Here is a 24,929-nt window from a genome sequence, read left to right as displayed (position 1 = left end):
GCGGGCCGCGCTGATAGTGTAACGCGCGGCACTTGCTGTCGGTAGTAGGGGTAGTATTACCATACGCAGTCTGTGCACAGCAATATCACTGCTATTTTGTGACTCAACCCACATGTCCCATATTCAATTCACTTGTTCTCCAAAGTTTCTTCTACGTGATTTTTTCACACCTTAAAGTGGATCCGGGATAAACTTTTACGCATTGCATAATTGTGTTCCTTTCCTATTGTTTATAGGGCATTCCTCAAGCCAAATACTTATTTTGTTTTGTTTTAATACTCTAATTCCCTATAAACTAAACAGGCCACACCCACAGCTTTTTCAGAGAGCCAAGGCACTGTAGCAAGGGCTTATGGGAGCTCAGTCTGGGCAGAAGGAGGAGGAGGAGGTTACTAGCCATTGATTTCAGAGGCAGAGGGGAGGAGGGAGGAGGAGAGGGGACTGAATTTACACACAGGCAAGCTGATAGCATCTCCAGCCCTCAGCCTGTGGCAATGTGACAAACAGAACATGGCTGCCCTCATTGTATCACAGGAATAAATAATCATATTCTGTTGAAGCTGTTTGCAGCTAGATTTTATCTAAACTTTAGATAAGATATATAGACAAGTTACTCGTTTGAAGTCCCTTTGAAGTCACCAACAGGCATGAAAATACTTTGTTGGTATACCGACATTCTGCTGTCGGCTTTTCTGGACACGTGAATTTCCGGGCTCCCTTTTATGATGTACGCATGCTGCTAAGCCTCTGCCTCTAAAGCCTGCTACACACATCCAATTTTGATTGACCAGTCACTGACCAATTTTATCACCTCCATGTGGTATGAGGCCCCATTCACATCTAAAAACGCAAACGTTTTGCGACTAGTGAATTTATTGCGATCAATGCAGTAAAATCACTGGACGCTTCTGCGATTCAGAGTGATCACAGTCAGTGCTTTATTAAGCACTGTACCGCGATCGCTCCAGAATCGTGGCAAAAATGCTGTACATAACGCGTTTTGCGATTGACGCTAATCACAAAACACCCGCAATCGGTGCCAATCGCGGCAGTGAGAACACTGCCATAGGGTAAAATGTTGGTAGCGCTTTAGCGATTAGCGGGAATCCCACACTAATCGTTCAAGTGTGAATGGGCCCTGATTGTCAACAGATATTGAATACTAGGAGCAGATTGTATACGTAAACCATCATACTACATGGTGGTAGTATTGGTCAGTGATTGCCCAATCATAATTGAAAGTGTGTACCAAGGTTTAAACTCTGTACACACATCCATTTTCCCAGAACGTCCTTGGTATCTGCAGGTGATTGGCCAATGTTATCACTTCCATGTAGTATGAGAGCGTACCCACACCCTCTGTTCATAGTATTCAATATCTGGTGGCCCTTATACTACATGGCAGTGGTAACATTGGCCAGACATCTGCAGATTAAAATTGGATGTGTGTACAGAGCCTTAAAGAGAGTCTGTAGCGAGAATAGATCTCGCTTCAGACCTCATATATAGCAGGGGCACGTGTGCCCCTGCTAAAACGCCTCTATCCCGCGGCTTAACGGGGGTCCCTGTCCCCCCAAATCCCCTCCGTAATGCGGGGGAGCGTTTCCGCATTGGGGCAGGGCTAACCGCCGCAGCCCTGCCCCACGCGCGTCTGTCAGACGTGTAGCTCCGCCTCTCCCCCGCTCCTCTCAGTCTTCCTTCACTGAGAGGGGCGGGGGAGAGGCGGCGATGCGCGTCTGATAGACGCGCTGGGAGGCAGGGCTGCAGCCGTTAGCCCTGCCTCCAGGAAGATAAATTTAGCGACCAAGTCTGCGACCAACTTTTGCGGGGGGTGGGTTGGGGTGAAGGGACCCCCGTTAAGCCGCGGGATAGCGGCGTTTTAGCAGGGGCACACATGCCCCTGCTATATACGAGAGCTGAAGCGAGATTTAGTCTCGCTTCAGTGTCTCTTTAAGCTTTGTACACACTTTCAATTACCATTGGCCAATCACAGACCGATTTTACCACCTCCATTGAACATGTGTTCCAGGCATTAGCCATAGACCCTGAACAAGCATGCCAGACAGGTGTTTCTGATTGGATTAGCCACGTGCTTGTTTGATTCAGGTAGTTCTGAAAAGTTATTTTAAAGAGAAGATTAAAAATGATCTCGTAGGAGAAAACTTTGGTGAAAAAGTAAATGAAAAAAGAGCCCTTGTCTGTGTTCTCTCATTTTATATCTCTCCTTTCCTGTAACTTTATAGTATATTGTGAAGAAAAAAAACACAGAAGAGTTGTTGCTGATAAACTTGACTTTGATAAAAAAAAGTCTAGGCTTATGTTTAGTAGATGATTTTTGGTTGCTGGGTAAATAATGTACAAGCTTTGTGAATCAGGAACCCCCCCCCCCCCCCCCCCGTCCTACTACTGATGGTGAATCGCTGCCTGGACAGACGTGCCGCATACATTTCATACAACCAGTCAGTGACACAAGCAAGGTGCTATAAGGTCCCAAGTGATGTGCCTACCTTTTTATCTTACTGCTGTCCTGCCATCACCTGCAGGGGGCGGAGTAGAGCTGCGGTGGGGTCCCTAGAGAGCCCTGGTCCTCGGCTGAGCCATGTCACACACCGGCTGCTATAACGAAGCAGTGACAATCAGTGAGACAGGGCTGCTGGTGACAGTGACAGCAGGGAGGAGCGCAGGATACAGCACACATCCTCCCAGAGAGAGAGAGGGAGGGCTTAACACACTAAAAGCAGAAGGTTATTAGTACCTAATGTCATTATGACATGCATGTGCTAAAGAGGCCCTGTAGTGACATGTAGTGGAATGCAGTAAACTGTTCAGGATACCCTATTTTATGGTGATTATCGTGGTTTCCGTGTCAGCAACACTTCCTATACAGGAGGTCCCCTACTTGCAAACAGGTTCTGTTCCGGGAGATTGTAAGCTGAATGCGTTTGTAAGTCGAGTCCTGTGTTAAACATGGCGAAACGTGGATAAATGATTTACTTTCGGACAACTCTGGATCTGGGAATGTAATATAAAGTATGTTTTTGGTTGTTTTTATTGCGCTTTTAAAGGACAACTGTAACGAGGGATATGGAGGTTGCCATATTGATTTCCTTTTAAGCCATACCAGAGGAATACGAGGAATATACCACTACAACCCGGCAGTAGACAGAGCTGGACCTGGGCAGCCTGGGCCAGTGAGCAAATAAAAGAGAAATGTGGGTCCGCTTCAATGTCTCCAAGGATTTATTAGGGACTTATCCCAAAACAGCAACAGGACATACAAAAGCTGACATGTTTCGGACCTGCATTTGGTCCTTAATCACAGCAACATTCTACAGCTTACACACACAGTTTTAAAATGGAGAAAGACAGGGGAGGGGTCCAGGTCGTCCCGCCCAAAAAAAAGAGGGAGGGACAGGCCGACACCCACTCCTGAAAGCCAATGTCTCATAAAAAACAATGTGAAAAATGTAAAAAAAATATAAAAATGCATATATATATACACACTGGAGCTTGTTTGCAACGTTCATAGAAAGCAAAAATAAGTTATGCAGTTCTCAGGAGCAACAGAAGATGTATTCAACACTATAAATATGTAAAGAAATCCCTGGACAAAAGTAGGAACCCCACACAAGTGAAAATACAGAAAAAGTGCAGAAAAAGTACAAAATTGTTAATATACACAGATTAACCTGTAATCAAAGCCAGATCCCATCTTGCGTTAAGACCTTTTGGGGCTCTTGTCCCCATACGGAAAATCCATAGGGCCTCCCTTCTCTTAATACCAGTTGCCTGGCTGTCTTGCTGATCCTCTGCCTCTAATACTTTTAGCCATAGACCCTGAACAAGGTATTCCTTAAAACGAAATAAATATGGCCGCCTCCATATCCCTCTCCCTTCAGTTGTCCTGTAACTTCTAATATACGGTAGTAAATTTAGCACTGGATGGTTATATATTTTTTTTTTTTATAGATTTGGATGCATTTCAGCTAACTAGATTAAAGCAGAAGTAATATTTCCCCACAAACTAGCACTAAAAATAAACTCCAATCAGTGTGAGAGATCTAGAGGTTTGCTTGCAATATAAGACCTTTTTGGCTGTGTGACAGTTGTGGTTGAAGCTGGACTTATTGCCTCGTTTGGGGTCTGTGTTGGACAGCTAATGGCCATTACTGGCAGTGACAACTTACTACAGGAAGTGTCTCAGACATTGCCCCTCCCTCCTAAGAACCCTACAGCCAATCATTGTACTTGTATACTGCAGCACATCAAGAATTACTTATAAGTAAAACCGTTTATCGTGGAAGGACATGCTGATAAATGAATTGTAGATTGACCATTTCAGCCACACGGACTGGTGCTGCTCTAGCAGCAGGTGTGTGAGGCTCACGTCCGTGCAGGCTGCTGGGCTGTGTGCGTGATCGTACAGGCAGAAGCCCGCAATCGCGATAGTCCACGTGATCGCAGGCATCAATGAGATAACTGCGTCACTTCAGAAGTAATACAGTCAAACATTACTTCCTGTTTAGCGTACTTCTTGTACGCAAATAGGAAATAATGCCCAAGGACATCTTGTGGCCAAATTGTAATATTACACTTACATACATTAGGGAATATATATATTTTTTAATATGTATGTCAAGAGGGTATATTCTTAATACATTTTGAGCTTGTAGTTAGTGACATAAAACTGAAAAAATGCACCTTTTATTTCCCATTAAAATATTGGTGTCATACATTGTACTATCGACATAAATCTAGGGATATCATTTAAACGTTGCAATAACCGGGACAAATGGGCAAATAAAATGTGTGGCCTTTTTTTATCCACAGTAGAACGTTTTATATTACAACTATATTAGCCGAAAACTAAGAAATAATACATTTTTTCCATTTTTTTTCTTTTTATTTGCATTAAAATGCATTTAGAATAAAATAATTCGTAGCATGATGTACAACCAAAAGAGAGCCTAATTGGTGGCAGAAAAAACAAGGTATAGATCATTCCGTTGTGATAAGGTTATTGGGGAATAAATGGGAGAAGGGCTGAAATATGAAAATTCCGCTCGTCCATAAGGTGAAAACAACCCGCAGGCTGAAATGGTTAAAGGACACTCGAGGTATATGCTAAAGGAGGAGCTAAAATCTATGAACTATTGACCCTCAGAAGCCATTTTCCGCTAGGAAGGTGTTTTATAGTTGTAATTTCTTTTCAGTGAGGCTAACACTCTTTCAGGCAGGGAAATAAAAAAAGAAACCCAGCATAGTTATTAGTGTGATGGGCACTGTACATACCCATGTCTATCTCATCATGTCACATGTCCCCTTGGGTATCCTTTAAGGTTGGTTATTTGTCTTCGTTTTAGGGCCTGAAAGAGGAACTCCAGTGAAAATAACATAATGAACAAAAGTGCTCAATTTGTACAATAATTACGTATAAATGATTTAGTCAGTTTTTGTCCATTGTAAAAACTTTCCTCTCCCTGATTTACATTCTGACACTTATCACATGGTGATTTTTACTACTGGCAGGTGATGTCAGTGGAAGTAGTTGCTGATTGCTTTTTTGGCAGTTGGAAACAGCTGTTATTTCCCACAATGCATCAAGGCCCCCACAGTGTGATGTCAGAACCATGGTCCTGACATCACACTGTGGGAGGGTTTCACCACAATATCAGCCATACAGAGCCCCCTGATGATCCGATTGAGATAAGGTAAATATTTCTCATGTTAAAGGGGGTATCGGCTACTGATTGGGATGAAGTTCAATCCTTGGTTACAGTTTCTCTTTAAAGCGTAATTGAAGGGAAAATAGTGCCCCAAATAGGTACTTACTGTACCTAAGTAGAGGTAAGCCTCTGGGTAACGTACGTGTAATAAAAGGGTGCCGTATATTGCCTCTAGCAGAATATTTGTAAACTTACTGATATTTAATTTCGATAGTAAAATATCAGTTATCTTTACCTATATTTTGCTATGTCCTAACCTAACCCTATTCTCACACAGGGCCCTCCCTTTACCGATGCCTAACCCTTAAAGGGAACCTAAACTGAGAAGGATATGGATTTTTCCTTTTAAAGTAATACCTGTGTCTTTTGCTTCCCAGAATCTGTGATGGCTGCTGGAACCAAAATACTTGTTTGCTGCTGCTAATCTTTAATGCCAGCAGACTCCTTCCTGCTCTCAACCTGAGATTCCCTCTCCCCCATACTAGTATCCAGGTGAGGGAGGGAGGGCGAGCCTGCCCCCCCCCTCCCCCCACCGCTGCACCCACTACCACCTGTCCTGGCTGCTACCCCCTCAGCCATTCGTTTTGGGGGGGGGGGGGGATCTAATCAAACTCATTTGCTGCAAAAGGGAAGCACGGATCAGTTTGTGTTCTGGTTTCTGAAAACGGGAGCCCGGACCGCGGATTGTGTTCTGCAACTGGGACTAGTGTGGACCAACCCTAACTGGGAACATGCAAGTGTGTGATTGAAGATGTGTTTTTTTCATAGCTGGACAGAACTAATTTAGTCATAATTTAGTAAAAAAAAAAAAAATAGAATCTTGAACGCTTATTTGGTTTTTGTTTGTGTATAAAAATAGGTTTCACTTACTTTACAGCCTTCCAATGTCACCACCAATGTATATTTTATAATAAAATGGAAAAAGCGGGTCGGGTTGTGGGTCTGGAGGCCTGCAGGTCGGGTGTGGGTTCCAGATACACCAGTAAGCGGGTTGTGGGTCAGGTGCCAATACCAGATTCACCAGTAAGAGGGTTGTGGGTCGAGTGCCAATACCAGATTCACCAGAAAGTGGGTTACAGGTCGGGTGCGGGTACCAGATTCACCAGTAAGAGAGTTGTGGGTCGAGTGGCGATACCAGATTCACCAGAAAGTGGGTTGCGGGTCAGGTGCGGGTACCAGATTCACCAGAAAGCGGGTTGCAGGTCAGGTGCGGGTACCAGATTCACCAGAAAGCTGGTTGTGGGTCAGGTGCGGGTACCAGATTCACCAGAAAGCGGGTTTGCGTGTCAGGTGCGGGTACCAGATTCACCAGAAAGCTGGTTGTGGGTCGAGTGCGGGTACCAGATTCACCAGAAAGCAGGTTATGGGTCAGGTGCGGGTACCAGATTCACCAGAAAGTGAGTTGCAGGTCAGGTGCGGGTACCAGATTCACCAGAAAGCTGGTTGTGGGTCAGGTGCGGGTGCCAGATTCTCCAGAAATTGAGTTACGGGTCGGGTGCCGGTACCAGATTCACCAGAAAGTGGGTTGCGGGTCAGGTGCGGTTACCAGATTCACCAGAAAGTGGGATGCGGGTCAGGTGCCGATACCAGATTCACCAGAAAGTGGGTTGTGGGTCGGGTGCGGGTACCAGATTCACCAGAAAGCGGGTTGGGTGTCGGGTGCGGGTACCAGATTCACCAGAAAGTGGGTTACGGGTCAGGTGCGGGTACTAGATTCACCAGAAAGCGGGTTGCGGGTCAGCTGCCGATACCAGATTCACCAGAAAGCGTGTTACGGGTCGGGTGCGGGTACCAGATTCACCAGAAAGTGGGTTACGGGTCAGATGCGGGTACCAGATTCACCAGAAAGTGGGTTGCGGGTCAGGTGCGGGTACCAGATTCACCAGAAAGCGGGTTGCGGGTCAGGTGCCGATACCAGATTCACCAGAAAGCGTGTTACGGGTCGGGTGCGGGTACCAGATTCACCAGAAAGTGGGTTACGGGTCAGATGCGGGTACCAGATTCACCAGAAAGTGGGTTGCGGGTCAGGTGCCGATACCAGATTCACCAGAAAGTGGGTTACGGGTCAGGTGCCGATACCAGATTCACCAGAAAGTGGGTTACGGGTCAGGTGCCGATACCAGATTCACCAGAAAGTGGGTTACGGGTCAGATGCGGGTACTAGATTCACCAGAAAGTGGGTTGTGGGTCAGGTGCCGATACCAGATTCACCAGAAAGCGGGTTGCGTGTCGGGTGCGGGGACCAGATTCACCAGAAAGCAGGTTGCGTGTCGGATATGGGTCTGGAGGCCTGTAGGCTGGGTGCGGGTACCCAATTCACCAGAAAGGGTGCAGGCTGAAAAATTAGACCCGCGCAGGCCTTTACTACCTCCGGAGGGTCAGGGTGGAGTGTAACTGCTGCCCCTGGTATGGTGCTAAACAGAGCCCTGCCAGAGGATGAGCACATGCAGGGATTTCACTATGAGAGCTGTTGTAAGGTGCTACATGTTTTTGTGGTCTAGGGGGACTTGACAAGCAGCCGCCCTCTCCCCCTCCTCTCGCTTCATTGCCCAGAAATTGAAACAGGAACCAGCTTTCATCATCCGCTTTCTGTAAGTGCTCCTCACTCGTAGAAAGTGAGAACGAGACATGGAGAACATGAGCAGCTTATTTCTCTCTCTTCTTTCTCCTCCCCATATACCTTCCTCTCCCATCTTTCTCTCTCTCCCACAACTGCCACCCTTTTTTGTCTGTCTACCCCCCCCCCCCTCCCATCTTACTCAGTCTGTATCCTCCCCTCTCTCCATCTTTCTCTCTACCCTTTTTCTGCTTTCTTCCTTTTACCAACCTCCCTTCTTCTCCCGTTTCTTTCTCCCACCATAGCCCTCCTTGTCTCTCTCCTCTCATCTCTAAAGCTAAGTACTCACGGGGGGACAATTGTAGCTGTCGCTGCACACGGAAGCGTGTGCGCGACAGTTCGGAGACAGTTCGGCGACAGCTCGTCGCCAAGTCCCTCTGCATCCACACGGCAGCAGAGGGATTAGCGATGCGGCGGAAGCTGTCGCCGAGGTTCCTCCCCCCCGCCGGATGCTCCGTGTACTGTGTGTGAGTAGCTGTCGCTAGCCCGCATACACATGCGGGACAAGCGACAGTTCCGGCGATGTTGCGGCGACGGCTGTAGCCGGCGATTGAACATGTCAATCGCCTGGCGACAGCTCCGACGGGCGACGGTTCGGGGCGCGCGCGTCATACACACAGACGAACCGTCGCCGCAACACGCGCGTGCCACGTGGTTGCGGCGACGGCCGTACCCCGTGTGTATGAGCCTTTACTTTCTCTCCCCTGTCCTCCTCTCTCCCCCCCAATCTCTTATTTATTTTTCTTGCTTCCTCTTCTCACCTGTCTTTCTTTCTCACCCCTGTCTTCCTCTCTCTCTCTCTCTTCACCTCTCCCCCCCACAAACACACAATCTCTTATTTATTTTTCCTCCTCTTCTCCACGTCTTTCTTTCTCTCTCTCCCACCTCTGCCCTCCATATGTCTCTGTCTCTCTCCTCTTAATCTGTTTCTTTGTTGTGTTTACATTCTTGTGTGTTGGCTTAGTCCTCTTCTTTACAGAACAGGCTTTAAGTCTGGGCTCTGACTAGGCCATGCAAGGACCGCTGCCTTTTCCTCCTTCAGCTACTATGTGATCAGTTATTCATGTGCTTCAGGTCACTGTCATGTTGGAAGATGGACCTGCTCTCCGACTTCCTTGCACATCCGGCACAACGCGATGTGATAAAAGTGCAAGGCCCCATTGCCTTGCATTGGCCTTGCATTACCCTGTGATAAAGCATTGTAACGCAACGCAGACAGTGGCATAGCAATAGGGGATGCAGAGGTTGCAACCGTACCAGGAGCCCTCCTTCATCTATCTTATTAGCTTTTCATTGGTGCGAAGCACCCTCATGTATTTTACCATATAGATCAGTGAGAACATTAGAGAAAACACCTACCCTGCTCTCTTTCATTCTGCACTGCACAGCTTGTTTCTTATCAGACCTGATAAAATCCCAGACTGAGCATTCAGTCTGGCTTTGCTATAGTGATTCCTGAGCAGAGCCAGCAGGGGGCAGGCTTGGACTTGAAAAGACATGAGAGAACACAGACTGAGCTATAAATATTCCTGAACAAAGCCAGACTGCATGCTCAGTCGGAGATTTTATCAGGGCTGATTAGAAGCAAGCTGTGCAGTGCAGAATGAAACAGAGAGCAGGGTAGGTGTTTTCTCTAATGTTCCCACTGATATATATGGTAAAATACATGAGGGTGCTTCATCCATGGTTCTCTTTAAAGAGAGTCTGAAGCCATATAAATTACCTCTTTTTATTGCCCAGTTATGTTAAGCATTAAGATCAAAGCTGATTCACCGCATTCCCGTGGCAGAACGAGGTATTTATCTCCCTGGAAATCCCCGGGGCAAAATTCTGCGATTGCTATCTGGTAGAGGCAGAGCTTTAAGCGGTAGCTCTGCCTCTACTGGAGGCAATCTCCGCCTCTCTCCGCCCCTCTGAGTCTTCTTTCACTGAGAGGGGCGGGGAGAGGCAGAGATCGGCTGTGATTGAATGGACTAGAGGCAGAGCTAAGCTCTGCCTCCCCGGGCAGCAAAATCCATGACCTGGAAAGTAGTGGAATTTTGCCCGGAGTTTTGTGTGGATAAATACCTTGTTCCTCTGCGGGAATGCAGTGAATCAGATTTGATCTTAATGCTTAACATAACTGGGCAATAAAAAGAGGTAATTTATATGGTTTCAGACTCTCTTTAACAAACTGTTTCCTTACTTTAAATATACCTCTCTGACACTGCAGCTGTCCTTAAACAGTTCATCCTATCTGGGCGACTATAGTTGCCCAGATAGGAGCCGCTGAAGTTTATCTGGATGTGTATTTGCGTCCAGTGCTGTTGCTGCAAGTGTGCGCGCATATGCGTGTGCCCGCTGCTCGTGATGAGTAGTGATAAAGTTATTGGCAAATGAATGGGAGGAGCCTGTAGCGTAGATGCACCTAGGTTTCGTTTTTTGGTTTTTTTTTCCTGATTTTTGCCCTCTAAATCTAGGTGCGTCTTATATGCCGGAGCGTCTTATATTCCGAAAAATACAGTGTATATATATATATGTTAGTCATAAGAGGTTTTCAGAAATGGTGATTTCATTTTGCACAAAACCCACTAAATAATATGCTTTTGTGATGAACTGTGTTTTGCATGGAGTTTTAGTAAAAAAAAAAACACAAAAAAGGGCACACGGGAGCAGCGAAAATACCAGGTATAGTATTTATTTTGTAAAATCTATCGGAGGATATATTTGTTTTGTGCCAAAATGTTTACCTCTGGTTTCCTTTAAATCCCAGTGCGCTTTTTCCATTAGCGCAAGTGGATTCTCTGAGATTGAGAAAAAATACTGCACCCCACATTTTAGCACGTTTGCATTTTCATTGAATGAGATGTGCAAAGAAATGGTCCTCATGTTTGTTTTCCTGGCGAAAGCATCTCATACCTGTACAAAATGTTGTATGCTTTTGCTATATCACGTGCATCTTTAGCTTGCATCAAACAACGTACCTGCATTTCTGTGGGCCAGCGTACAGAGCTCCCCCTGGAGGCAAGTTTTGGGTATTTCACAGACATTTTGCTCACAGAATTTGCCAGTGCAGAGTTTTTCATATTTTGGCAAAAATCATCTTATTTCAAAACTTTGGAAGTTGCTCACGCACGAGTGAGACTCTGCTTTACACAACAAAGCAACCCTAGAGCTGGGAGGAAATGAAGAGGGAAGGCTCTGGATCCAATAGGGCCTTCTCAGTCCTCTCTCCGTGTCCTTGTTCCCCCACTGCCCCCTGTTCAGGACTCCTCGGAAGGCTTCGGAAGCACCTGTGTCCCCAAGTGTTTCGGAAGAGAGATGCATCTGTCCTGTGCATGCGGGAGCTCGGACTCACACGTGTGCAGCATTGATCCGCCCGTCTTCACAAGTACTCAGGTGTACAGGCTAAATCATTTCACTGAGGAGACAGTGCTGGAAGGAGGACACAGAAAGGACAGGAAACATGACGCCAAGTGACAGGCAGCATGGGCACTGGAGCAGGATCTCGCCCCCTGGGGGCAACTATACTAGCTATCTACCTATACTGGGGCAAATATACTAGCTATACTGGGGCAACTATACTAGCCATCGACCTATACTGGGGCAACTATACTAGCTATCTACCTATACTGGGGCAACTATACTAGCTATACTGGGGCAACTATACTAGCTATCTATCTATTCTGGGGCCACTATACTAGCTATCTACCTATACTGGGGCAACTATACTAGCTATCTACCTATGCTGGGGCAACTATACTAGCTATACTGGGGCAACTATACTAGCCATCTACCTATACTGGGGCAACTATACTAGCTATACTGGGGCAACTATACTAGCTATCTATCTATTCTGGGGCCACTGTACTAGCTATCTACCTATACTGGGGCCACTATACTAGCTATCTACCTATACTGGGGCCACAATACTAGCTATCTACCTATACTGGGGCAACTATACTAGCTATCTACCTATACTGGGGCAACTATACTAGCTATACTGGGGCAACTATACTAGCCATCTACCTATACTGGGGCAACTATACTAGCTATACTGGGGCAACTATACTAGCTATCTACCTATACTGGGGCAACTATACTAGCTATCTACCTATACTGGTGGCAACTATACTAGCCATCTAACTATACTGGGGCAACTATACCGTCTATACTGTGGAAACTATACTAGCTATCTATACTGGGCCAACTATACTAGCTATCTACCTATACTGGTAACAACTATACTAGCCATCTACCTATACTAGGGCTACTATACTAGCTATACTGGGGCAACTATACATACTAGCTATCTATCTATACTGGTGCAACTATACTAGCTATACTGGGACAACTATACTAGCTATCTATCTATACTGGTGCAACTATACTAGGTATACTGGGACAACTATACTAGCTATCTATCTATACTGGGGCAACTATACTAGATATCTACCTATACTGGGGGCAACTATACTACCTATACTGGTGGCAACTATACTAGCCATCTACCTATACTAGGGCAACTATACTAGCTATACTGGGGCAACTATACTAGCTATCTATCTATACTGGGGCAACTATACTACCTATACTGGGGCAACTATACTGGCTATCTACCTATACTGGGGCAACTATACTAGCCATCTAGCTATACTAGGACAACTATACTAGCTATACTGGGGCAACTATACTGGGGCAACTATACATACTAGCTATCTATCTATACTGGGGCAACTATACTAGATATCTACCTATACTGGGGGCAACTATACTACCTATACTGGTGGCAACTATACTAGCCATCTACCTATACTAGGGCAACTATACTAGCTATACTGGGGCAACTATACTACCTATCTACCTATACTGGGGCAACTATACTAGCTATACTGTGGCAACTATACTAGCTATCTACCTATACTGGGGGCACCTATACTACCTATACTGGTGGCAACTATACTAGCCATCTACCTATACTGGGGCAACTATACTGGCTATCTACCTATACTGGGGCAATTATGCTACCTATACTGGGGCAACTATACTACCTATACTAGGATAACTATACTAGTTACCTATACTGGGGCAACTACACTAGCTACCTATACTGGGGCAACTATACTACCTATCTTCCTATACTGAGGGCAACAATACTACCTATTCTAGGGCAACTATACTACCTATATACCGATACTAGGGCAACTATACTACCTATACTGGGGCAACTATACTAGCCATCTACCTATACTGGGGCAACTATACTAGCCATCTACCTATACTGGGGCGACTATACTACCTATACTGGGGCAACTATACTACCTATACTAGGGTAACTATACTAGTTACCTATACTGGGGCAACTACACTAGCTACCTATACTGGGGCAACTATACTACCTATCTTCCTATACTGAGGGCAACAATACTACCTATTCTAGGGCAACTATACTGGGGCAACTATACTACCTATATACCTATACTAGGGCAACTATACTACCTATACTGAGGCAACTATACTAGCTAACTATACTGGAACAACTATTCTAGCTATCTACCTATACAGGGGGCAACTATACTAGCTACCTATACTGGAGCAACTATACTACCTATCTTCCTATACTAGGGCAACTATACTAGCTACCTATACTAGGGGCAACTATACTAGCTACTTATACTAGGGGCAACTTTACTAGCTACCTATACTAGGGGCAACTATAGTGGCTACCTATACAGGGGCAACTATAGTGGCTACCTATACAGGGGCAACTATAGTGGCTACCTATACAGGGGCAACTATACTGGCTACCTATACAGGGGCAACTATAGTGGCTACTTATACAGGGGCAACTATAGTGGCTACCTATACAGGGGCAACTATAGTGGCTACCTATACAGGGGCAACTATAGTGGCTACTTATACAGGGACAACTATAGTGGCTATCTATACAGGGGCAACTATAGTGGCTACTTATACAGGGGCAACTATAGTGGCTATCTATACAGGGGCAACTATACTGGCTACCTACACTGGGGGCACCTATACCTGGCTATCCTATATGGGGGCACCTATACCTGGCTATCCTATATGGGGGCACCTATACCTGGCTATCCTATATGGGGGCACCTATACCTGCCTACCTACCTACCTATACTGAGGGTGAAAACTTTAAAGGACACCTGACCTGAGAGGGATGACGGCTGCCATATGTACCGGTATTTCCTTTCACACAAATCCAGTTGTCCTGCTGATCAGTAGTGTCCTGAAACAAGCATGCATCTTTACAGTTAAACATTAGTTATTAAACACCTGATCTGCATGCTTGTTCAGAGTATATGGCTATAAGCATTAGAGGCAGAGGATCAGCAGGACAGCCGGGCAATATGCACTGTTTAAAACGAAATAAATATGTCAGCCTCCACATCCCTCACACTGTAAGTGAGCACCGGTCACGGCCGTAGTGCATCACCCAGAGACCAGCCAGCAATCTAATATGTTTGTGTAAAATAAAAAGTGTGCTTTGATGCAGGAGGAAGTGCCAACTTCCTCTTCCTGTGTAAGCGGGTTCCAGAGTTTTGAAATGAGATGATTCACTACAATGCAAAACATGTCAGATCTCTGTTTACCTGATTCCTTCACACAGACTGACAGTAACTCCTGAGTAGCAATGCCTATACACTGGGTGACTGATTGTAGTAACTCCTGAGCAGCAATGCCTATACACTGGGTGACTGATTGTGTTCCTCTACTGTCACTGTACAGCCTCAGCTCCTGCGCAGCGCATCGTCTCCCACCCCACAGCCTCAGCTTCTTGTCCCGCCCCACAGCCTCAGCTCCTGTGCTGCGCATCGTCTCTCTTCTTGGCGCATAGGGCCGGCCATGTAGCGCCTGAGTTGGGTGTCGCTATAGCAGCCGTAGTCTGCGGCCCACACATGGGTAATTACTTCTCCCTCGAAATTGCTACAACTCGCCCCACAGCCTCAGCTCCTGCCCCGCCCCACAGCCTCAGCTCCCTGCCCCGCCCCACAGCCTCAGCTCCCTGCCCCGCCCCACAGCCTCAGCTCCCTGCCCCGCCCCACAGCCTCAGTTCCCAGCCCCGCCCCACAGCCTCAGTTCCCTGCCCCGCCCCACAGCCTCAGCTCCCTGCCCCACAGCCTCAGCTCCCTGCCCCGCCCCACAGCCTCAGCTCCCTGCCCCGCCCCACAGCCTCAGTTCCCAGCCCCGCCCCACAGCCTCAGTTCCCTGCCCCGCCCCACAGCCTCAGCTCCCTGCCCCACAGCCTCAGCTCCCTGCCCCGCCCCACAGCCTCAGCTACCTGCCCCGCCCCACAGCCTCAGCTCCCTGCCCCGCCCCACAGCCTCAGTTCCCAGCCCCGCCCCACAGCCTCAGTTCCCTGCCCCACCCCACAGCCTCAGCTCCCTGCCCCGCCCCACAGCCTCAGCTCATGCGCAGCGCATCTTCTCTCTTCTTGGCGCATAGGGCTGGCTATTAGAGATGGGAAGTTCGGATCTTTTCAATGATCCGGATGACTCGAATCGGATCATTGAAAAGATCCGGATCTTTGATCCGAATCTTGGATCATTTTACTACCGAAGCATTTGGGGGTGAAATGAATAGCAGGACAGGTCTTTCCCTGCTGTGGACAGGAGAAGGGGAGGAGGGTGGACACACAGAGACGGGGAGAAGATGGACAGAGGGCAGGGAGTGGACAGAGAAGGGACCAGGGACAAGCAGAGAGCAGAAATGTTTGCTTGCACACAATGCCCACATGCTGCAATCATATGCTTTACATGTATTTCACCTATATGCTCATCTGTGTACTTTGAATGCAAACTTCGTATAGTGAAAGAAAGCATTCCCCAAAGCATTCCCAGAAGTAAAGTGCAGCTGTTTAGAGCAGTGCAGGAGGATCATATTGCGCTGCCTGCAATCACAGTGCCTGCAAAGTTACTGAGCTGTGCTGAGCCAAAAGCTTCCAATGTGTTCACTGTGCAGCACTACGGAACAGACAGCCTATAATCAGCAGCACATTTCAGCCAGTATGTGTGCTCGCCTCTACACATATCTGGCAGTGGCACCGTTGTCCCCTCTCTCTCATCTACCTGTCTCCCTGCAAGGCTGCCTCCCATCCAACAGAGCGATCCATCTCAGCTCTGCTTCCAGGACCCCGCTGCCCGCTGAGAGGGGGCGTGTCGCTCCTGGCCCCGCCCCTTCTGCGATCCGAATCACTCATTTCATGATTCGGATGATTCGACTCACAAAATAGATTCGGATCAAAGAACACTACCGGCTATGTAGCGAGTTGGGTGTTGCTATAGCAGCCGTAGTCTGCGGCCCACACATGGGTAATTACTTCTCCCTCCAAGTTGCTCCTGCCCCACCCCACAGCCTCAGCTCCCTGCCCCGCCCCACAGCCTCTGCTCCCTGCCCTGCCCCACAGCCTCAGCTCCCTGCCCCGCCCTACAGCCTCAGCTCCTGCGCAGCGCATTTTCTCTCTTCTTGGCGCATAGGGCCGGCCATGCAGCGCATGAGTTGGGTGTCGCTATAGCAGCCATATTCTGCGGCCCACACATGGGTAATTACTTCTCCCTCCAAGTTGCTACAACTCTCCCCACAACGTCGGCACCTGCCCCATCCTACAGCCTCAGCTCCTGCCCCGCCCCACAGCCACGGCTTCCAGCCCCGTCCCACAGCCTCGGCTTCTGCCCCGTCCCACAGCCACGGCTTCCTGCCCCGTCGCACAGCCTCGGCTTCTGCCCCGTCCCACAGCCTCGGCTCCTGCCCCGCCCCACAACCTCAGCTCCTGCCCCGCCCCACAGCCTCGGCTTCTGCCCCACAGGCTAATCTCCTGCTCTGCAGCCTCAGCTCTCTCTCTCCACAGCCTCCTATCCTGCCCCGTTGCACAGCCTCGGCCCCTGCCCCGTTGCACGGTCTCGGCCCTTCAGGCATTGTACTACCTTGGCCCCCCTGTACAGTCTTGGCCTCAGCCCCTGGAAAGGCTGCCTTTTTATAATTAGATGTTCATATTTTATAATCCAACAGCAATACCGGTGATCTGACAAAGGCAATGACTTATAGCAGTTCTTGCATGGCAAACATATTATCACATATAGAACTCATCCTTTTGAGCTTGTAATGACAGGGCCCTCCCCTAGCGTTTCTGTAATTTATCATATAAACATGTACCAGTATTGGTGATGTCTCAAACCGCACGTGATCTATGTATGTATTATTATACAGGTTGCTGGAAGTCCTAAGTGTACAGTGTGTAGAGCTTCTCCTGTATCTATACTCCCCACTGTTTGTTTTGTACTATGTACAGTGCTATTAATGTTGTCGCTATATAAATACATAATAACCTTTCAGATCAGGGTTGTCAAACTCAAAAGCAAAGTGGGCCAAGATTGAACAGTGGGGCCACATTGCAGGCCAACTTCAATGTCTAGTGGCCTCCTCCCTGCCCTTTACAGTTTCCTGGTGTCTATTGACCCACTCTCCCTCCCTCCCTTGTAAAGTTGCCTGGTGTCTAGGGGTCCCCTCCCTCCTTTATACAGTTCCCTGGTGTCTACTGACACCCCCCCCCCCTCTTTACAATTCTTTGTTGTCTAACTATCCCCCTACCTCCCCTATACAGTCCCATGTTGTGTAGTGATCCCCCTCCCCCCATACAGTTCCCTGGTTTTTAGTGCTCCCCCCCCCCCCCCCCCCATCCCTTCTCCCAAATGGCTTCTCTGGTGATCAAGGGCTTTACTTTCAATATAGATTGCCTAGTGGTCTAGAGTGGGCCAAACATAATGCAGAAATCGATTGAAAATTACAATCGGTCTGCCAGGTAGCAGCTTCATTCTTTGTCAACTTGATCACAATGATTGAATCTGCAGGGGAAAATGGTATAGTGTATGGCAGTGGCCTCGCTAGAGACTATGGGCCCCATTGCAACATTTTGTTAGATCTGGGCACTCTTGGGTAATGCCACCTGCCCCTACCCTATGGATATGAGTTGACTGGAAAATTTACATTCCCATGTAATGTACACTGTGTGTAGTCCGTGGGCACTGAGACAAAGTCAGAGGGCAGAGAAACAACACATAGAGTATCACCTGGGCCCCCTCATGTCCAGGGCTCCATAGCAGTTGCTATGGCTGCTATGGCTATTATGTAGGGGCATCTAAACACAGGAAATAATGACATTAACATGCTGTTATACATTTTCACCATTAGGTGGCACTGCAACCATGCCTAATGTTGTATGCCAGACATCTCGAACTGGGCCATATGTTGCACCTGCTGCACATTCTATGCCGTCCAGGAATCTAGTGTGTGTTCCAGACAAGAACACATGGTCCAGTACGCTGGCATATGCTGGCATTCGCTGCCTTGTGATGGAGAGATGGCAGACAACACACCTCAATGCAGGACTTTTCTAAAGCACTGCAATGCAAGACATTGAAGTCAATGGGTGCCTTTAAACTGGATTCAGTTCAATGGTCAGCAATGTGTCATTATGAATCATGTTTAATCTGAAGTGCATGAAGTCCCCAGACACTTCTGCTGGTTTACCTGCAAAATTAATGCAGTTCAGTGCTTAGAAGCCTATTTATAAAGAGGGTCAACAGGTCGTTTGCCAGAAAAGTGGTGTGATCCTAGACACTAGTAACGCGCACTCAATCTTAGGTTAAACCTGAGATGAATAAAAAGTAAAAATTCATACATACCTGGGGCTTACTCCGGCCTGATCGGTCCCTCTGCGCCACCCTCCCCCCTCCTGGATCCTCCGCTATGGCTCCCGGTAACTTCAGGAGTCAGGGCTTACTGCCCATGCCCGGCAGTAACAGTTCTGGGGCTATAGAGGCAGCGCTGAGGATTATACTTACCTCCTTGTCTGTTCCACTGTGGATTGGAAAGCCTCTGGCAGCTACTACGATTATTATTCCGTACAGCGCTCAATTTTTTTCTGTTCTTCAACTACTGTGCAGAACACTCCTGGAGTGCAAAGGTGGAGCCCAAAGGTGAGCGCACAGCCGAAATTACCAGAAGGATTGCAGAGGATCCAGGAGGCGGAGGAGGACGTTGAGGGCGGGATCAGGCCTAAGGGGGCTTAAGGAAGCCCCAGGTATGTGTGCTTTTACACTTTAAATTAGAAGATTGTAAGAATGTGTGGGACCTGTGGGCGGTGGCTTAGTGTGGGTGGTGCAGTTGTGGGGAGTGGCTTAGTGTGGGTGGCAGCTTGGTGCGGTGGTTGTGGTGTGTGCGCACACTGATGCGTATGCACTGATGCACCTGTGGGCGGTGGCTTAGTGTGGATGGCACAGTTGTGGGGAGTGGCTTAGTGCGGTGGTTGTGGTGTGTGCGCACAGGTGGGTCAATAGATACTTGTGTTACTGAACTGATGCACCTGTGGGCGATGGCTTAGTGTGGGCACTACACCTTTAAGATCATCATTCTCATAAACGCAGTGATTGGTTTATCCTTATAACCAGGATCGCTACCCCCGCATTCTGTGCTGTTCCATTGCTTAACTGTGTTTTGTCCTGTGTGTACAATGACTCCCGATCGATCCTGCTTGAAGACTGACTCAGCTATAATCATTACTGGGCAAAGCTAAAATGATTGCTCAGTCGGGGATTTTATCAGAGCTGATAACAAGAAGACTGAGCAGTGAAAAATGAAACAGAGCAGAGTAGGGGCTTGATTCACAAAAGAGTGCAAACTGTTAGCACGGCTGTTTTCGTGCGAATTTTCGATCTCTATCTCTAAAGGATAGAAGGCACTCATGCCTTGCAGCTTTGGCATACTGGCTTCAAATTCCACAAGAAACACCAGCTCAGAGTTTGGGTAGGTTTCCCGCAGGTGCTCAGTAGTGCTGGTCATGTCTAGGAGAAGCATGTGATCAGTTTGGTCAGGTGGTAGATATGCAAGTTTCTGATTTGCTAGTCGTGGTCGTGCTCTAAAGCAGGATGTGATCACAGCAAATCAGAGCTATGCAAATATATCAGCTGATCAAACAAATCACATGCTCCTCCATGAGTTCTCCTAGACAGAACCATCAATAGTGCTCAAATTTCCTCCCATATACAAAGAATGCACCGGTAGGGATGGATAGAATTGCTGAATTCCAAGTCTGATGAAATTCCATACAGAATTTTCACACATTTCACCAATTCCAAGCTTGCATTGCAAAATCATGAAATTGTGAATATTTTTTGCTGTAACCACAAGATTATGGTGTTCACAATAGGTTCCAATTTTGCATTCTCGCAAAATGTTCATAATCTTAGCATAACATTTTAGCATTGAGCTTTCTCATGCATGTCCTTTGAACGTGATTTGTAGATGGTTTTTACTGTTTGTGCAAAAAAAAAATTGTAATGTAACGTTCAGCACCATGGAATATGTTGGCATTTTATAAATCAATAATAATAATAACAGATATAACATTCGGAGTTCTGAGAATTCTGAATTCAAACTCAAAATTGCCAAATTTCAATGCAAAACTCGGAATTAAAAACACTGTGAAAGCCGTGCGCTTGTCCCAAAGGACAAACTGGCCTCATCTTGGCCAAATACCGATCGATTTTATTTCATAGGAAACCTGAGATGGTCCACTCAATTGTCCCGCTGTGCTCTTCCAAAAAATCCCCTGTAGTAGGTATCCTCAATCATGTTGCCAAGGCTGCGCAAGCAATGAAGGTTCCCAGGGTTAGGAACGTGATCAAGGAGGCGCCTGGGCCATACATGCGCAGTAGACCAGGACTGTTGCAAGCTAGACCAGAACAGTCAACAAGCTTTTAGAACGCCACAGCAGCACATCGGAGGGAACTGGGAGGAAACTGGAGAAGCCTGTGAGGTTTCCAGGGGCTTTCAGGTAAGTAAAATCAAACTTCTATGCTGTCTCAGTTGTAACTGAAAAGTAAGAATTGGGAACTCCGCAAAATCCATATGCCCATTCCAAAGCACTGTTGGGTTTATTGACCTCTGACCAAACTGGCCTCATCCTGGCCAAATACCAATAGATTTTATTTAAAAGTAAACCTGAGATAGGTAAGTAAAATAGAACTTGTTCTTCACAAGACTTCTTCCAGCCCCTGTAGCCTTACAGGTCCCTCTGTTTCCTCTGGTCCACTCTGTTGTCCTGTTGTGCTCCTCCACAAAATCCCCAGTAGCAGGCCTCCTTAATTGCGTTACCCTGGCTGTGAGTGTTCTGCGCATGTAAAGAGCGCTCCCAGGATTGGGAACGTGATCAAGGAAGCATCTGGGCCATACATGCGCAGTAGACCACGACTGGTGCAGTCAACCAGCTTTCAGAAGGGGACAGTGGCACAACGGATGGGACTGGAAGGAAACCTGAAAGGCTTTCAGGTAAGTAAAATAGAACGTTTCCCCTGTCTCAGGTATACGCAATTTCAATTGATCACAAAAGACTATAAAGTGTATAAACTATAAAAATGTTTTTAGAGCCAGTTTGGGGTGAGAGCTTGGCAGCCACATAGTGTTGTGCTGCACCATGCTGCCCAAATTTAGGATGGTCTGCTTTGTTCATCAAATTTCTGTTGATTTGCAACTGGATGGTGTGGTGTGCTTTGCTCCAGTCGATTTTTGATCTGTGAAAAGTTGAGTTGGACAATTGAAAGCAGATTGATAAACGTTTTAATTGAAAGCTTGATTTGGCATGGCAATAAATGTTCCTCTGGCCATGAGTGGAATTTCAGGGGATCGACGGTTGCCCAGGGACAACCATTCCAATCTCTTCTGCATCACATTTCTCCTGAAGTCTCATGAAAATTGAGTAGGACAAATTGGTGCGTTAAATGATGCTCAATTTTGGAGTTCCTTTAGGATGGTTTCACAGTGGGACGTTACAGGCGCAGGTTAGAGCAGCCTGTAACGCACCCCAACGCACAGCAATGAAAAATCAATGGGCTGTTCACAGTGCCCACGTTGCGTTACACAGTAACGCAGCACGTCTACATAACGTACTGCATGCAGTACTTTACACACGGCTAAGCCACGTTAGACGGTTTGCACATGCTCAGTAGGGTTTTTCTTTTCATTTTATGGGCGGTGAGGAGGTGGGGAGAGGCCGCTACGTAGCCAGGCACATGGCTACTTGGCATTCACTGCACTTGCAGTGTTTACTCTTTGGAGCGGCCGCTGATTGGCTGGCGGGACCACGTGATGTGGAGAGCTCCGCTCACGTGGTCTCCGCAGTGCCTCCGACAGAGCAGACGCACCAAGAGCTGCTTGTAACGCGGCTCTTGGTAGCGTCCTGCTCCAACACCACCAGGCGTTACGTTAGGGGCACGTTATGCGACCATAACGTCCCCTAAAACGCAACGTCCCACTGTGAAACCAGCCTTAGAGAAAGGAACACTAGCAAATTGTTTTTTAGAGCTATAATGTTGGTGCCATAGAATAGAATTATAAGGAATTGTTTACATTTATTTGATTTAAATTTGTTTTCATTGTTTTAATCTTGAAATGTACTTTTAAACATTATTTCTGTACACAAAATAATTAAGAGAAAATATTTTTTACTGTAAAAATCTCTCTTTATCCTTGTGGCACACAGGAGCAGCTGATCTCCTTCTGGATGCAAAATTAGCCCCAATTCAGCGTTCTTTGGGAAGCACAGAACCATGAAATCCCCCAATCACCCCTCTCTATCCCAGCCAAAGGGCCACTTCAGACTGCTGCCCCCCCCCCAACTCTCCACACCCCTTCCGAAGCTTGGAAAGTCGTCACAAGAGCTGAAGAATGTCACACCCAGACGCAGAGCAGGTGGAGGAGACGGGACAGCGGTCCACCCAACACGTGGGTGCATATTTTGGGGAGAACTTTCACAAATAACCTCAGTTTGGCACAGCGCAAGAAGGGACGCCGATAATTCCCATACCCTGAGCCCACAGAAGGTAAGACAATGTCTTCTCTATAGGATGCCAAACCTACCGGCCAACAATCAATCCATTCTTGGGATCTTGTGTTCACCAGGAGAATTTGGTGGAGACCATACATTTTTTATGCACATACAGAAAAAAATGTAGACAAAAATATTTTTTGTTATTTTCCTACAGGCTTATTTTGGTTTAGTTGATTAAAGAAAAGTAGCAAATTTTGAGCGAAGATTTGAAAAAAAAAAATCTTTATCCAACTGCTAAATGCTGTGAATTAGTCCCTGGTAATTATTTTGGCATTTCAGAATACCAAGTGGTCGGAATAATGCATGCTATTCATCCCCCACTGGCTAATCTGCAAGAGAAAGCTACACAGACACACAAAATGCTATTTGCTGACAATTGAATAGAGCTGTCACTCTCCAAACGCAACAGCCCAAGATCGCTCCAAAATAGCCTTGTAGCCGCATTTACACAAAACGCAAATTTACTTGCTGGGCAAAAAAACAAAAAAAACTTTTAATTTTTTTTCTCCACTCCTTTTAACACTTACCATTATTATGTGTCTGTAATAATTATAATAAAAAGCAGTGTCTGCAAGTGATCTAGGATTGTTACTGTGAGCATAATTGTTAGTATTATGCTTGTTTTATTTTTAGACTATAGCCCGGGTCACGGCCAAGAGAATTATTAACGGAGTGGCCTGTTTAATGTGATTTGTTATAGTGATAGTCATTGCAGCCACGCTACAAAAGCAACGCTAATTGCCTTTTTATTGTTCATCTTCCTGCAAATTTAAATTTAAAAAATTAAAATAATTTAGCTCGAAATACTTAATTTAATATTTATCAGCATAAAATATTATAATTAAGAAAATAAGATTTTGGAAGTAATAAAAATCATTTCATCCCTCCCCTACTCTTCAAGAAATAAAATCCATGCAGGCTGCCTGCTACTTAAATATTACTATTCTTTATTAAGACTTTAATAATTGTGTTGTGTAACTAACGTTTTTCATGTTGGAATAAAAATTGCCTTTCAAAAAATATTACTGTTGATAAAAGTCCTGAAAAGCTACATAGGTTTTTGAAGGGACCTTCAAATCTATTGTCCAAAAAGGGGCTAAATGTTGAGAATTTCTGCGGAATTTTTTTTGTTTTTGTAAAGAAGATTGTGGACTCCTGTCCAGTGTGTCTACTTGTATGCTGGACAGTAATTTACTATTAGTGCAGACAAAATGAGAACAGCCTTTGTGTAACATGAGTATTACTCCTGATCTTGCAAGGATACAAAACTTAATGGAATACTCGATTAAAAAATATAAATTGTATATTTTTTTTCAATAATTAAGGTCATTACGGAGTAATTATTAATATGGCAGAAGCAAAGCTAAAAAATAATTGGTGTAAAAGTCTGTATATTACGATGTATAAAGGACACTTGGATTACTTTGCTCTTAGTAGGTTGCATTGATAAGATCATTAATAATATCAGAAAATATAGTTATAATAATTATTCTCACTGCAGTCCTCATGATTGTTTTTCCCCCCATGTTTAGCTATAAAGGCTGTAACATTTTGATATTTTTTATTTTTTACCTGCAAATGTAATCACTACATCTGTTGGCAATCAATTTACTTTCATTTTTCCATATTTTTATTGGCTGGACATGCCGGTAATTATTTATTTTTTTGCCTGCTGTAGCGTGGTGGGTTT

At 46.2% G+C, this 24,929-nt stretch overlaps 2 protein-coding genes across 4 annotated transcripts in view; one reads left to right on the top strand and one right to left on the bottom strand.

The window, feature by feature from the left end:
• The window catches only part of PIK3R5 (phosphoinositide-3-kinase regulatory subunit 5), a 139,450-nt gene extending 136,865 nt beyond the window's left edge, over window positions 1-2,585 (bottom strand). For both annotated transcript variants that reach the window (XR_011025263.1, XM_068263265.1), the window contains exon 1: window positions 2,508-2,585. The gene's annotated coding sequence lies outside the window, so the exon portion shown is untranslated. The remainder of the gene's footprint in view (window positions 1-2,507) is intronic.
• Window positions 1-24,929, top strand: part of NTN1 (netrin 1) — a 431,580-nt gene that overhangs the window by 182,097 nt on the left and 224,554 nt on the right. For both annotated transcript variants that reach the window (XM_068263271.1, XM_068263272.1), the window contains one exon: window positions 22,892-23,231. The gene's annotated coding sequence lies outside the window, so the exon portion shown is untranslated. The remainder of the gene's footprint in view (window positions 1-22,891; window positions 23,232-24,929) is intronic.

Source organism: Hyperolius riggenbachi, chromosome 12 (assembly GCF_040937935.1).
Source record: "Hyperolius riggenbachi isolate aHypRig1 chromosome 12, aHypRig1.pri, whole genome shotgun sequence".
In the NCBI taxonomy this organism is placed as follows: Eukaryota; Metazoa; Chordata; class Amphibia; order Anura; family Hyperoliidae; genus Hyperolius; species Hyperolius riggenbachi.
Note: the sequence above shows the minus strand (reverse complement) of the source record. Positions and strands in the feature narration are given on the sequence as shown.